General features: G+C 36.9%; 1 protein-coding gene across 1 annotated transcript in view; it reads left to right on the forward strand.

Annotated features, from left to right (window-relative positions):
• LEKR1 (leucine, glutamate and lysine rich 1) overlaps positions 1–14,133 on the forward strand; it is a 269,112-nt gene that overhangs the window by 171,762 nt on the left and 83,217 nt on the right. The window lies entirely within an intron of this gene.

Consider the following 14,133-nt stretch of genomic DNA (forward strand, 5'->3'; position numbering starts at 1 on the left):
GTTGGTCCACTGCCTTTACTATCTATTTGCCTTTACCAGTGGGATTTTTCCCTTCCTAGGTTTTCTTATTTCTGGTTGTAGCCTTTTCTTTTTTAACTAAAGAAGACCCTTTAACATTTCTTGTAAGGTCAGTTTAGTATTGGTGAACTCTTAGTTTTTGCTTGTCTGGGAAGCTCTTTATCTCTCTAATTCTGAATGATATACTTTCTGGATACTGTATCCTAGGTTTTAGATTTTTTATTTTCAGCACTTTAAATATATCATGCCACTCCTTTCTGGACTGCAAAGTTTCTGCTGAAAAATCAGCTGGTAAACTTATGGGTGTTCCCTTGTATGTGACTCTTTGTTTTTCTCTTGCTGCCTTTAAAATTCTCTCTTTAACTTTTGCCATTCTAATTATGATATATCTTAGTGTGGGTCTCTTTGGGTTCATATTGTATGGGGTTCTCTGTGCTTTTTATACTTGGATATCTGTTTGCTTCTTCAGGATAGAGAAGTTTTCAACCATAATTTCATCATTTTCTACCCCTTTCTATCTCTCTTCTTCTGTGACCCCTATAATGCAAATGTTAGTACACTTGATGTTGTCCTAGAGGTCCCTTAAACTATTCTCATTTTTTAAAATTTGTTTTTCTTTCTGCTGTTCTGATTGGGCGATTTCCACTGTTCTATCTTTCAGACCACTTATGCATTCTGTGTCACATAATCTTGCTGTTAATTCCTTCTAGTATATTTTTCACTTTAGTTATTGTATTCTTCAGCTCTCACTGGTTCTTTTTTATATTTTCTACTTCTTTGTTGAAGTTCTCATTGTGTTCATCTAGTTTTTTTCTAAAGTTCAGTTAGCATTCTTATTACTATTGCTTTGAACTCTTTTCCAGGTAATTATTTACCTCTGTTTCTTTAGAGTTTTTCAGGGGATTTATCTTGTTCTTTCATTTGAAACATATTCCTCTATCTTCTCATTCTGTTTAATTTTCTCTGTTGTTTTCTATGAAATTAGGTGAACCATTTACCTATCCTGGTCTTGAAGGCATGTTGCTATGTGGAAGTGTCCCTATATAGTATGCATGTGCCCAGTGGCTTTGCTAGGAGAGCTGGATCTGAAGTGAGCACAGGCCAGATCTTCCCCCAGGGTGCACTGGCAGCTGCCACTGTGGTGCAAGGTAGGGCTTGATTCGGAGGGGCTGGAACTAGAACCAGGTGTGAGCCAGGGCTCTTCCTAGGCTCCATGGAAGTTAGCGCCCTATCAGGGGTTGGGCCAGGGCCCAATGGGCTGGAGCAAGAGCCCCGAGGGAGTTCAGCTTCTCTCTCATGTGATGGCAGTCTCCGACTTAGTTGGGGGCATGGCTGTGGCCTGAAGGATTCGGGCTGCACTTCTGAGCTGGTTCCACTTTTTCCCTGGTATGCACGCCTTGGTTAGAAGCTGGGTCAGGGCTGGAGGGGTTGAGTCACACTACTGAGCTGGTTCCACTCCTTCCCAAGTGTGTGTTCTCACGGCCATGGTGGCGATGGTAGTCTCCACTGTGAAACTGGTTCTGCTCCTGCCCGACTGCTCAGAGTCCTTCTACTCTGCCATCTTGATCCCACCTCTGGTAAAAAGCTTTTATTGCAGGATTATTTGTTGTGATACTAAGTTGTAAGCAACCTAGGTTTCATCACTATTGGACTAGATCAGTAAAATGTGGTATGTGCACACAATTAAATATTATATATCAGTCAGAAAGGAATAAATCATATCTACATATAGCTATATGGATAGGTCTCAAAAACAATGTAGTGAAAAAAGTAAGAATTAAAATGCGATTTATAGCTTCATATCATTTATGTAGTTTTTTAAAACACCTGCAAAAAGTACTATTTTTTCACACATAGGCACAGGTTAGAAGACATACTTTAAATTCACAAGTGTGGGCACTGTCTAATTAAATGCAAATAAATATGTCCTGATATCTTAAAACAAAAACAAAAACAAAATAAAGAACCTTCCTCATTACCATATCCTCCTCAACTGTGACTGAATTTCTCTGCTCCCTATTCACAAAATCAGATAGCTTGTTTTTACAGTTTCAACCTCATCCCCCACCCCCACCAAGTTCTATTCCCCTTGTGTTCTTTTGTACCCTGAACACACAGAACTGAGTTGATTAGACTCCCTAGTACAGAACATACTATACTTGATCTGTACAAGCAAGACCCCTCCCTAAACAATACATCTATAAAATAGTCAAACACTGAAAAATACAGAGAATAATATAACAAATGTGTGTGAATCCATCACCTGTATTTTACAAGTTTTAACATTTTGTCATAGTTACTCTGTAGATTTTTTTTTAAATATGTAGTAAAAAACCTTCAATTTTACTCTTCCCCATACAAAGATAACCACTGATGACACCAGGCCCAACCGCAAGAATGAGGTCCTCAGGCAAGAAGTGATGAGATTCAGAACAGAAGTGGGGGAAGGGGAGGTGGCCTTATTACCACCCCCAATGATGATAACCAGTAGTTATGTGTGCCTAGCACTGTTCTCCTCCTTACATATATTAAGTAACTTAATTCCCAGAACAATCCTATGCTGTAATAACCATTTTATAGATTAGGAAACTAAAATACCTAAAGTCACTTAGTTAGGAGGAAGCAGAGCCAGGTTTTGAAGTTAGGCAGTCTGGCTTTAGAGTTCCTGCACTCCACCTCTATGTTACCCTGTCTTAGGAGTGTATTAAAAGAGCAGTGAGTTTTTGTTTTTCCTTTTCATCAATTATCTGTACCATTTTAAATATATATATAGCCTTCACCTTTTCATTAAAAAAATTCTCCTGGATCTGGATTTCTGGGTGCCAATTCTCCTGCCTGCTTGTTCCTCCATTCTGCTGCTTGGACCTGGAATCATTTTCTTTCATATTGCACTTTGGATCAGTTTTTTTTTTTTTTTTTTTTGGTGTTTTCTTTATCCAGAAAGTTTTAAGCTTGAAATATCTTTCCACTATAAAGATTTTGTTTATTTTTTTCTCAAACAGTGTACTAACTTAATATACCCTCCAAGTGACTGTAAAGTTTTATATCCTGATATAAAATAGCTAACTATGAATAATACCTTTTTTATTTGTAGATCCTAGAAACCTTTTGGAATAACAGGATTCTCTTAAATGACTAATTACCCCAAATCTGATGCCTATGTAATGCTATCCAGCAAGCAGCTGGCTTCATATGAAGAGAGGCTAAGAGCTCCTTTTTGTCTTCATTTCAAATCATTTGCTTCTTATTTAATATCTGCAAAGAATGCAGTCACATTATAGTAGAATTTGCTGTTGTAAATTTTGGATTGTTTCCATGGGTTCCGCCTTACATCTGCACGGCGTTTAAAGCCAATACTTCCTTTCTTTTTGTAGGCATTCAGGGCCTTTTGCCTCATAATCCAATGTCATGCTGAATGACAGAAAATTGAAGTTGAATTTATTTAACTATAGAGAAGGACTACACAGAACAATACACTTATTTAAGAACTCCTTGCATCAGGAACTGAAGGAGCTGTCTTATGCAGGTGGCTTAATCTCTCTGCTGCTTAGCCTAACTATGTGCCTTTATTTATTAAGGACAGGAATTGGGCACTCTGCTTCCAGAAACAAAAGGACCCCACTGGTCTATCAGAACCAATAATAAACCAATAACATGCTTATACTTCATTCAGAACAGTAAAGATATGTCCTATGTATTTTAAAAATAATTCTTAGCACTTCTTTATTACAGAAAATATATTCAAAGGTTAAAAAAAAAACAATGAAAATATATTAACCAGCTTCTAACTATACACTGGTGGGCTGTTTACATTATGGATTATTCATAATAAATCTATTTTTCTCGATTCTACGTGTTATCTTCTCTCCTTAAGTAAAATGATTTATTTGTTGACATTACTTATATTTCCACATGACAACCTCCAGGGCTTTCTGTGTTTTAAAGTAAAACATTTATTTGCTTTCCCTGTTTTTACTTAGAGATGCTGTAAATATATAGTGAATAATCTGAAGGAACTGGCTTCCCTACTCATTGGGTACTGTGATTTAAAGACTAAGGATCTATGTTTATCTTGAAATAGGGAGAAAGGGAGATTTAGGTGGGTATGTAGAGAGAATAATACTGGAAAGTATAATAGCTTTTCCTTTCTTGAGTTGGGTCATGATTGTGTAGTTTATTTTCCTTTAAATCTAGTAAATTCTGGAACTTTGATGTACAAGTATATTCAAATGTGATCCTAAGAATACTTCACAATGCTGTAAAAATGGGTTTTGAATTAGCTACCATTTTTACTGTCTACTGTTCTACCAATTATTAGGTAATTGAGAATTAATAGCATAAAATTCACATATCAGGTACCAATTCTTTGGAGTTTATTTTTAAGATAATCAGTTCTTCCTCTTTACAATAGCTGCATTTAGAAGTAATAACATAGAATTTATCATGTGGGCTCAGATCCATGCTTCATCTAGTTTAGGATTATATCCTGACAAAAGAACCAAGGGACATTTAACAGAAAGATATAATTGTTCTCTCTGATGTCGGTGTTATTAAGTCAGTCACAAGGATACCATATTTGTCTTAATATCTTTCATTAATTATATTAATTTTTAAACTTTCTAAAATCTAAACCACCTCTTGGAATTAGACATTATACTAATTCACTACATATTTTATGTAGTAATAAATACTACTTTTCATTTGTCTTAAGTATACCTCTTTAAATATTCTAGGATATACTAAACAAATATTTGGCCACACTAACCACATTTTCAAGCCCAAATATCATATCTCCTTGTACCTTTTATATTTTTGACAGTCACTGTAAGAGAGTTAGAAAGATAAATATTTGGTGATGAAGCCAACCTCAGTTTGAATCACGGGATCACTTCTAACTAGCTCTGTGACTTTTGAAAAGTTAGTTAATTACTCTGATTCCTAGAGCCTTCTAGTAAAAATAAAATGTGTATCTGTTTTTTTGTTTTTGTTTTTGTTTTTACATCTTTATTGGAGTATAATTGCTTTACAATGGTGTGTTAGTTTCTGTTTTATAACAAAGTGAATCAGTTATACATATACATATGTTGCCATATCTCTTCCCTCTTGCGTTTCCCTCCCTCCCACCCTCCCTATCCCACCCCTCCAGGCCGTCACAAAGCACCAAGCTGATCTCCCTGTGCTATGCTGCTGCTTCCCACTAGCTATCTATTTTACGTTTGGTAGTGTATATATGTCCATGCCACTCTCTCACTTTGTCACAGCTTACCGTTCCCCTCCCCATAACCTCAAGTCCATTCTCTATTAGGTCTGTGTCTTTATTCCTGTCTTACCCCTATGTTCTTCATGACATTTTTTTCTTAAATTCCATATATATGTGTTAGCATACGGTATTTGTCTTTCTCTTTCTGACTTACTTCACTCTGTATGACAGACTCTAGGTCCATCCACCTCATTACAAATAACTCAATTTCATTTCTTTTTAGGGCTGAGTAATATTCCATTGTATATATGTGCCACATCTTCTTTATCCATTCATCCAATGATGGACACTTAGGTTGTTTTCATCTCCTGGCTATTGTAAATAGAGCTGCAATGAACATTTTGGTACATGACTCTTTTTGAATTATGGTTTTCTCAGGGTATATGCCTAGTAGTGGGATTGCTGGGTCATATGGTAGTTCTATTTTTAGTTTTTTAAGGAACCTCCATACCGTTCTCCATAGTGGCTGTACCAATTCACATTCCCACCAGCAGTGCAAGAGTGTTCCCTTTTCTCCACACCCTCTCCAGCATTTATTGTTTCTAGATTTTTTGATGATGGCCATTCTGACCCGTGTGAGATGATATCTCATTGTAGTTTTGATTTGCATTTCTCTAATGATTAATGATGTTGAGCATTCTTTCATGTGTTTGTTGGCAGTCTGTATATCTTCTGTGGAGAAATGTCTATTTAGATCTTCTGCCCATTTTTGGATTGGGTTGTTTGTTTTTTTGTTATTGAGCTGCATGAGCTGTGTGTAAATTTTGGAGATTAATCCTTTGTCAGTTGCTTCATTTGCAAATACTTTCTCCCGTTCTCAGGGTTGTCTTTTGGTCTTGTTCATGGTTTCCTTTGTGGTGCAAAAGCTTTTAAGTTTCATTAAGTCCCATTTCTTTATTTTTGTTTTCATTTCCATTTCTCTAGGAGGTGGGTCAAAAAGGATCTTGCTGTGATTTATGTAATAGAGTTTTCTGCCTATGTTTTCCTCTAAGATTTTGATAGTTTCTGGCCTTACATTTAGGTCTTTAATCCATTTTGAGCTTATTTTTGTGTATGGTGTTAGGGAGTGATCTAATCTCATACTTTTACATGTCCCTGTCCAGTTTTCCCAGCACCGCTTATTGAAGAGGCTGTCCTTTCTCCACTGTACATTCCTGCCTCCTTTAACAAAGATAAGGTGACCATATGTGCATGGGTTTACTCTGGGCTTTCTATCCTGTTCCATTGATCTATATTTCTGTTTTTGTGCCAGTACCATACTGTCTTGATTACTGTAGCTTTGTAGTATAGTCTGAAGTCAGGGAGCCTGATTCCTCCAGCTCCATTTTTCATTCTCAAGATTGCTTTGGCTATTCGGGGTCTTTTGTGTTTCCATACAAATTGTGAAGTTTTTTGTTCTAGTTCTGTGAAAAATGCCAGTGGTAGTTTGAGAGGTATTGCATTGAATCTGTAGATTGCTTTGGGTAGTAGAGTCATTTTCACAATGTTGGTTCTTCCAATCCAAGAACATGTTATATCTCTCCATCTATTTGTATCATCTCTAATTTCTTTCAGCAGTGTCTTATAATTTTCTGCATACGGGTCTTTTGTCTCCTTAGGTAGGTTTATTCCTAGATACTTTATTCTTTTTGTTGCAGTGGTAAATGGGAGTGTTTTCTTGATTTTACTTTCAGATTTTTCATCATTAGTATATAGGAATGCCAGAGATTTCTGTGCATTAATTTTGAATCCTGCTACTTTACCAAATTCATTGATTAGCTCTAGTAGTTTTCTGGTAGCATCTTTAGGATTCTCTATGTATAGTATCATGTCATCTGCAAACAGTGACAGCTTTACATCTTCTTTTCCAATTTGGATTCCTTTTATTTCCTTTTCTACTCTGATTGCTATGGCTAAAACTTCCAAAACTATGTTGAATAAGAGTGGTAAGAGTGGGCAACCTTGTCTTGTTCCTGATCTTAGTGGAAATGGTTTCAGTTTTTCACCATTGAGGATGATATTGGCTGTGGGTTTGTCATATATGGCCTTTATTATGTTGAGGAAAGTTCCCTCTATGCCTACTTTCTGCAGGATTTTTATCATAAATGGGTGTTGAATTTTGTCGAAAGCTTTCTCTGCATTTATTGAGATGACCATATGGTTTTTCTCCTTCAATTTGTTAATATGGTGTATCACATTGATTGATTTGCATATATTGAAGAATCCTTGCATTCTTGGAATGAACCCCACTTGATGATGGTGTATGATCCTTTCAGCGTGCTGTTGGATTTTGTTTGCTAGTATTTTGTTGAGGATTTTTGCGTCTATGTTCATCAGTGATATTGGCCTGTAGCTTTCTTTCTTTGTGACATCCTTGTCTGGTTTTGGTATCAAGGTGATGGTGGCCTCGTAGAATGAGTTTGGGAGTGTCCCTCCCTCTGCTATATTTTGGAAGAGTTTGAGAATGAAAGGTGTTAGCTCTTCTCTAAATGTTTGAAAGAATTCACCTGTGAAGCCATCTTGTCCTGGGCTTTTGTTTGTTGGAAGATTTTTTATCACAGTTTCAATTTCAGTGCTTGTGATTGGTCTGTTCGTATTTTGTATTTCTTCCTGAATCAGTCTTGGCAGGTTGTGCATTTCTAAGAATTTGTCCATTTCTTCCAGGTTCTCCATTTTATTGGCATAGAGTTGCTTGTAGTAATCTCTCATGATCTTTTGTATTTCTGCAGTGTCAGTTGTTACTTCTCCTTTTTCATTTCTAATTCTATTGATTTGAGTCTTCTCCCTTTTTTTCTTGATGAGTCTGGCTAATGGTTTATCAATTTTGTTTATCTTCTCAAAGAACCAGCTTTTAGTTTTGTTGATCTTTGCTATCATGTCCTTCATTTCTTTTTCATTTATTTCTTATCTGATCTTTATGATTTCTTTCCTTTTGCTAACTTTGGGGTTTTTTTGTTCCTCTTTCTCTAATTGCTTTAGATGCAGGGTTAGTTTGTTTACTCGAGATGTTTCCTGTTTCTTACGGTAGGATTGTATTGCTATAAACTTCCGTCTTAGAACTGCTTTTGCTGTATCCCATAGGTTTGGGGTCATCGTGTCTCCATTGTCATTTGTTTCTAGGTATTTTTTTATTTCCTCTTTCATTTCTTCAATGATCACTTTGTTATTAAGTAGTGTATTGTTTAGCCTCCATGTGTTTGTATTTTTTACAGATCTTTTCCTGTAATTGATATCTAGTCTCATAGCGTTGTGGTCAGAAAATATACTTGATACAATTTCAATTTTCTTAAATTTACCAAAGCTTGATTTGTGCCCCAAGATATGATCTATCCTGGAGAATGTTCCATGAGCACTTGAGAAAAATGTGTATTCTGTTGTTTTTGGATGGAATGTCCTATAAATATCAATTAAGTCCATCTTGTTTAATGTATCATTTAAAGCTTATGTTTCCTTATTTATTTTCATTTTGGATGAACTGTCCATTGGTGAAAGTGGGGTGTTGAAGTACCCTACTATGAGTGTGTTACTGTCGATTTCCCCTTTTATGGCTGTTAGTATTTGCCTTATGTACTAAGGTCCTCCTATGTTGGGTACATAACTATTTATAATTGTTATATCTTCTTGGATCAATCCCTTGATCATTCTGTAGTGTCCTTCTTTGTCTCTTCTAATAATCTTTATTTTAAAGTCTATTTTGTCTGACATGAGAATTGCTAGTCCAGCTTTCTTTTTGTTTCCATTTCCATCCCCTCACTTTCAGTCTGTATGTGTCTCTAGGTCTGAAGTGGGTCTCTCTTTTTCTTTTTTTTTTTTTGTGGTACGTGGGCCTCTCACTGTTGTGGCCTCTCCTGTTGCAGAGCACAGGCTCCGGACACACAAGCTCAGCAACCATGGCTCACGGTCCCAGCCGCTCCGCGGCATGTGTGATCTTTCCGGACCAGGGCATGAAACCGTGTCCCCTGCATCAGCAGGTGGACTCTCAAGCACTGCACCACTAGGGAAGCCCTGAAGTGGGTCTCTTGTAGACAGCATATATATGGGTCTTGTTTTTGTATCCATTCAGCCAGTCTGTGTCTTTTGGTGGGAACATTTAATCCATTTACATTTAAGGTAATTATTGATATGTATGTTCCTCTTCCCATTTTCTTAATTGTTTTGGGTTTCTTATTATAGGTCTTTTCCTTCTCTTGTGTTTCTTGCCTAGAGAAGATCCTTTAGCATTTGTTGTAAAGCTGGTTTGGTGGTGCTGAACTCTCTTAGCTTTTGCTTGTCTGTAAAGTTTTTAATTTCTCCATCAAATCTGAATGAGATCCTTGCTGGGTAGAGTAAGCTTGGTTGTAGGTTTTTCTCCTTCATCACTTTAAATATGTCCTGCCAGTCCCTTCTGGCTTGCAGAGTTTCTGCTGAAAGATCAGCTGTTAACCTTATGGGGATTCCCTTGTGTGTTATTTGTTGTTTTTCCCTTGCTGCTTTTAATATGTTTTCTTTGGATTTAATTTTTGACAGTTTGATTAATATGTGTCTTGGCATGTTTCTCCTTGGATTTATCCTGTATCGTCTCTCTGTGCTTCCTGGACTTGATTAACTATTTCCTTTCCCATATTAGGGAAGTTTTCAAATATAATCTCTTCAAATATTTTCTCAGGCCCTTTCTTTTTCTCTTCTTCTTCTGGGACCCCTATAATTCGAATGATGGTGCATTTAATGTTCTCCTAGAGGTCTCTGAGACTGTCCTCAGTTCTTTTCATTCTTTTTTCTTTATTCTGCTCTGCAGTATTTATTTCCACTACTTTATCTTCCAGGTCCTTTATCCATTCTTCTGCCTCAGTTATTCTGCTATTGATCCCTTCTAGAGTATTTTTAATTCATTTATTGTGTTGTTCATCGTTGCTTGTTTCCTCTTTAGTTCTTCTAGGTCCTTGTTAAATGTTTCTTGCATTTTGTCTATTCTATTTCCAAGATTTTGGATCATCTTTACTATCATTATTCTGAATTCTTTTTCAGGTAGACTGCCTATTTCCTCTTCATTTTTAGGTCTGGTGGGTTTTTATCTTGCTCCTTCATCTGCTATGTGTTTTTCTGTCTTCTCATTTTGCTGATCTTACTGTTTTGGGGGTCTCCTTTTTGCAGGCTGCAGGTTCGTAGTTCCCGTTGTTTTTGGTGTCTGTCCCCAGTGGCTCAAGTTGGTTCAGTGGGTTGTGTAGGCTTCCTGGTGGAGGGGACTAGTGCCTGTGTTCTGGTGGATGAGCCTGGATCTTGTCTTTCTGGTGGGCAGGTCCACGTCTGGTGGTGTGCTTTGGGGGCGTTTGTGGACTTATTATGATTTTAGGCAGCCTCTCTGCTAATGGGTGGCATTGTGTTCCTGTCTTGCTAGTTGCTTGGCATAGGGTGTCCAGCACTGTAGCTTGCTTGTCTTTGAGTGAAGCTTGGTGTTGGTGTTGAGATGGAGATGTCTGGGAGATTTTCACCGTTTGATATTATGTGGAGCTGGGAGGTCTCTTGTGGACCAGTGTCCTGAATTTGGCTCTCCCACCTCAGAAGCACAGCACTGACTCCTGGTTGCAGCACCAAGAGACTTTCATCCACACGGGTCAGAATAAAAGGGAGAAAAAGTAGAAAGGAAGAAAGACAGAGGATAAAGGAAAATAAAATAAAGGAAGGTAAAATAAAATAGATCCCCTTACCCGAGTTTTAAATCTTGTCAGTTTGACTGCTGGCTAATACATTTATTCACTGTAAGATACTAGGCAAGAGAATCAAAGATAATCTCATTTCTCATCATCTGAAAAATGGGGCTGTTTGCACTTATGTAGCAATTTGAGGGTTAACATCAATATATGTGAATGTGCTGAATAAACATTAAGATTTATACTAATATCTAGTAAATTCTAATTTAAAAAAATTTTTAGAGTGAATTTATTTTCTGATTTAAGGAACTGGCTCATTTTCATGAAACAAAGTTAAGAAGGCAGACTGAAAATACTTACAGAAATTTTATATATTTGTATGGATGCATAAAGTTTTTAAAGTTTAACTCCCAAATTCATTCTACGAAGCCACCATCACCCTGATAACAAAACCAGAAAAAGATAGCACAAAGAAAGAAAATTATAGACCAATATCACTGATATTTGGTAATGTTGCAGGATACAAAATTAATGCACACAAATCTCTGGCATTCCTATACACCACCAACAGAAAATCAAAAAGAGAAATTAAGGAAACACTCCCATTTACCATTGCAACAAAAAGAAGAAAATACCTAGGAATAAACCTACCTAAGGAGGCAAAAGACCTGTACTCAGAAAACTATAAGACACTGATGAAAGAAATCAAAGATGACATAAACAGATGGAGAAATATACCATGTTCTTGGACGGGAAGAATCGATATTGTGAAAATGACTATAGTACCCAAAGCAAGCTACAGATTCAATGCAATCCCTATCAAACTACCAGTGGCATTCTTCACAGAATTAGAACAAAAAATCTTACAATTCATATGGAAACACAAAAGACCCTGAATAGCCAAAGCAATCTTGAGAAAGAAAAATGGAGTTGGAGGAATCAGGCTCCCCGACTTCAAACTGTACCACAAAGCTACAGTAATTAAGAGAGTATGATACTGGCACAAAAACAAAAATATAAATGAATGGTACAAGATAGAGTGCCCAGACATAAACACATGCACATATGGTCACCTAATTTATGACAAAGGAGGCAAGAACATACAGTGGAGAAAAAACAACCTCTTCAATAAGTGGTGCTGGGAAAACTGGACAGCTACTTGTAAAAGAATGAAATTAGTACACTACCTAACACCATACCCAAAAATAAGCTCCAAATGGATTAAAGACTTAAATTTAAGACAATACACTGTAAAACTGTTAGAGGAAAACATAGGAAAAACACTCTTTGACATAAACCACAGCAAGATCTTTTTTGACCCACCTCCTAGAGTAATGGATATAAAAACAAAAATAAACAAATTGGACCTAATTAAACTTAAAAGCTTTTGCACAGCAACAGAAACCATAAACAAGATGAAAAGACAACCCTCAGAATGGGAGGAAATATTTGCAGATGAAACAACAGACAAAGGATTAATCTCCAAAATACACAAATAGCTCATGGGGCTCAATATCAAAAAAACAAACAATCCAGTTAAAAAATGGGTGGAAGACTTAAATACACATTTCACCAATGAAGACATACAGATGGCCAAGAGGCACATGAAAAGAAGCTCAACATCCCTAATTATTAGAGAAATGCAAATCAAAACTACAATGAGGTATCACCTCATACCAGTCAGAATTGCCATTATCAAAAAATCTAGAAACAATAAATGCTGGAAGGGGTATGGTGAAAAGGGAACCCTCTTGCACTGTTGGTGGGAATGTAAATTGATACAACCACTATGGAGAATAGTATGGAGGTTCCTTAAAAAACTAAATATAGAACTGCCATATGACCCAGCAATCCCACTACTGGGCATATACCCTGAGAAAACCATAATTCAAAAAGAGACATGTACCACAATGTTCATTGCAGCACTATTTACAATAGCCAGGACATGGAACCAACGTAAATGTGGATAAAGAAGATGTGGCACATATATACAATGGAATATTACTAAGCCATAAAAAGAAACGAAATTGAGTTATTTGTAGTGAGGTGGGTGGACCTAGAGTCTGTCATACAGAGTGAAGTAAGTCAAAAAGAGAAAAACAGATACCGTATGCTAACGCATAGATATGGAATCTAAGAAAAAAAGAGTGGTATTGATGAACCTAGTTGCAGGGCAGGAATAAAGAGGTAGACATCGAAAATGGACTGGAGGACATGGGGTGGGAGGGCGAAGCTGGGGTGAAGTGAGAGTAGCATCGACATATATACACGACCGAATGTAAAATAGATAGCTGCTGGGAAGCAGCAGCATAGCACAGGGAGATCCGCTCAGTGCTTTGTGATGACCTAGAGGAGTGGGATAGGGAGGCTGGGAGGGAGGCTCAAGAAGGAGGGGATATGGGGACATGTATATGCATATGGCTGATTCATTTTGTTGTGCAACATCAACTAACACAGTATTTATTGTGAAGCAATTATACTCCAATAAAGATCTATCAAAAAATTTTTTAAAGATTTTAAAGTTTACTATTAAAAATATGTTATTAAAACACCTGAACAGATGTAACATGGAAATTTTATAAATTCCAATGTTTAAAATTATTTTCTTCATAGAAGTCAGTTAATCCAGCTATGTACGTTTGTTTTCCACCTTTTCGCAGAAAGAGTACCAACAAGGGCTGTTATTGGGGCTGGGGTTCAGATCTTAGTCCACACACACAGGCTAATGGTGGGTCTCAGATCATTCAAGCCATATGTTTTTTCTGCTTTAGTTTCAGTTCTGCATCCACACATGTGAGACATGGCTGCCTGAATAATCTTTCTCAAACACTACTTGAATTCCTCAGTTCAAGACTCTGGAAGCCAATTGCCTGCTTGTATTTTCTTGGCTTGAAAGTCATTAAAATGCCTGTTAGAAACTACCCAGAGTTAACAGATTCTTTACTGGAAGGCTTGCACATGGTTTATCTATTTCAGTTCTACTGGGAGGCCTTTGCAATACTTCTAAGTTCCAGGCCACAAGAGCTAGCTCAGGCAGTCAAGTGTTTCAGAAGTGAGTCATATGACCAAAAATTCATAAATTTCCTTTGAAAACATCAGTAAAATTTAGCCTATTAGCTGTTTGAAAATTAGCATGATGTTGGGGACAGAAAGAGGCCAATAAATTGAGTCTGTCAAAACCTTTTAATTCTGTGGGATTTCAGAGTAGGGATGAGCTACATATGGTCATCCAAGCAAAGTGGAATAAAC

The sequence above is a fragment of the Mesoplodon bidens genome, assembly GCF_964165515.1.
Source record: "Mesoplodon bidens genome assembly, chromosome: 5".
NCBI classification, from domain to species: domain Eukaryota; kingdom Metazoa; phylum Chordata; class Mammalia; order Artiodactyla; family Ziphiidae; genus Mesoplodon; species Mesoplodon bidens.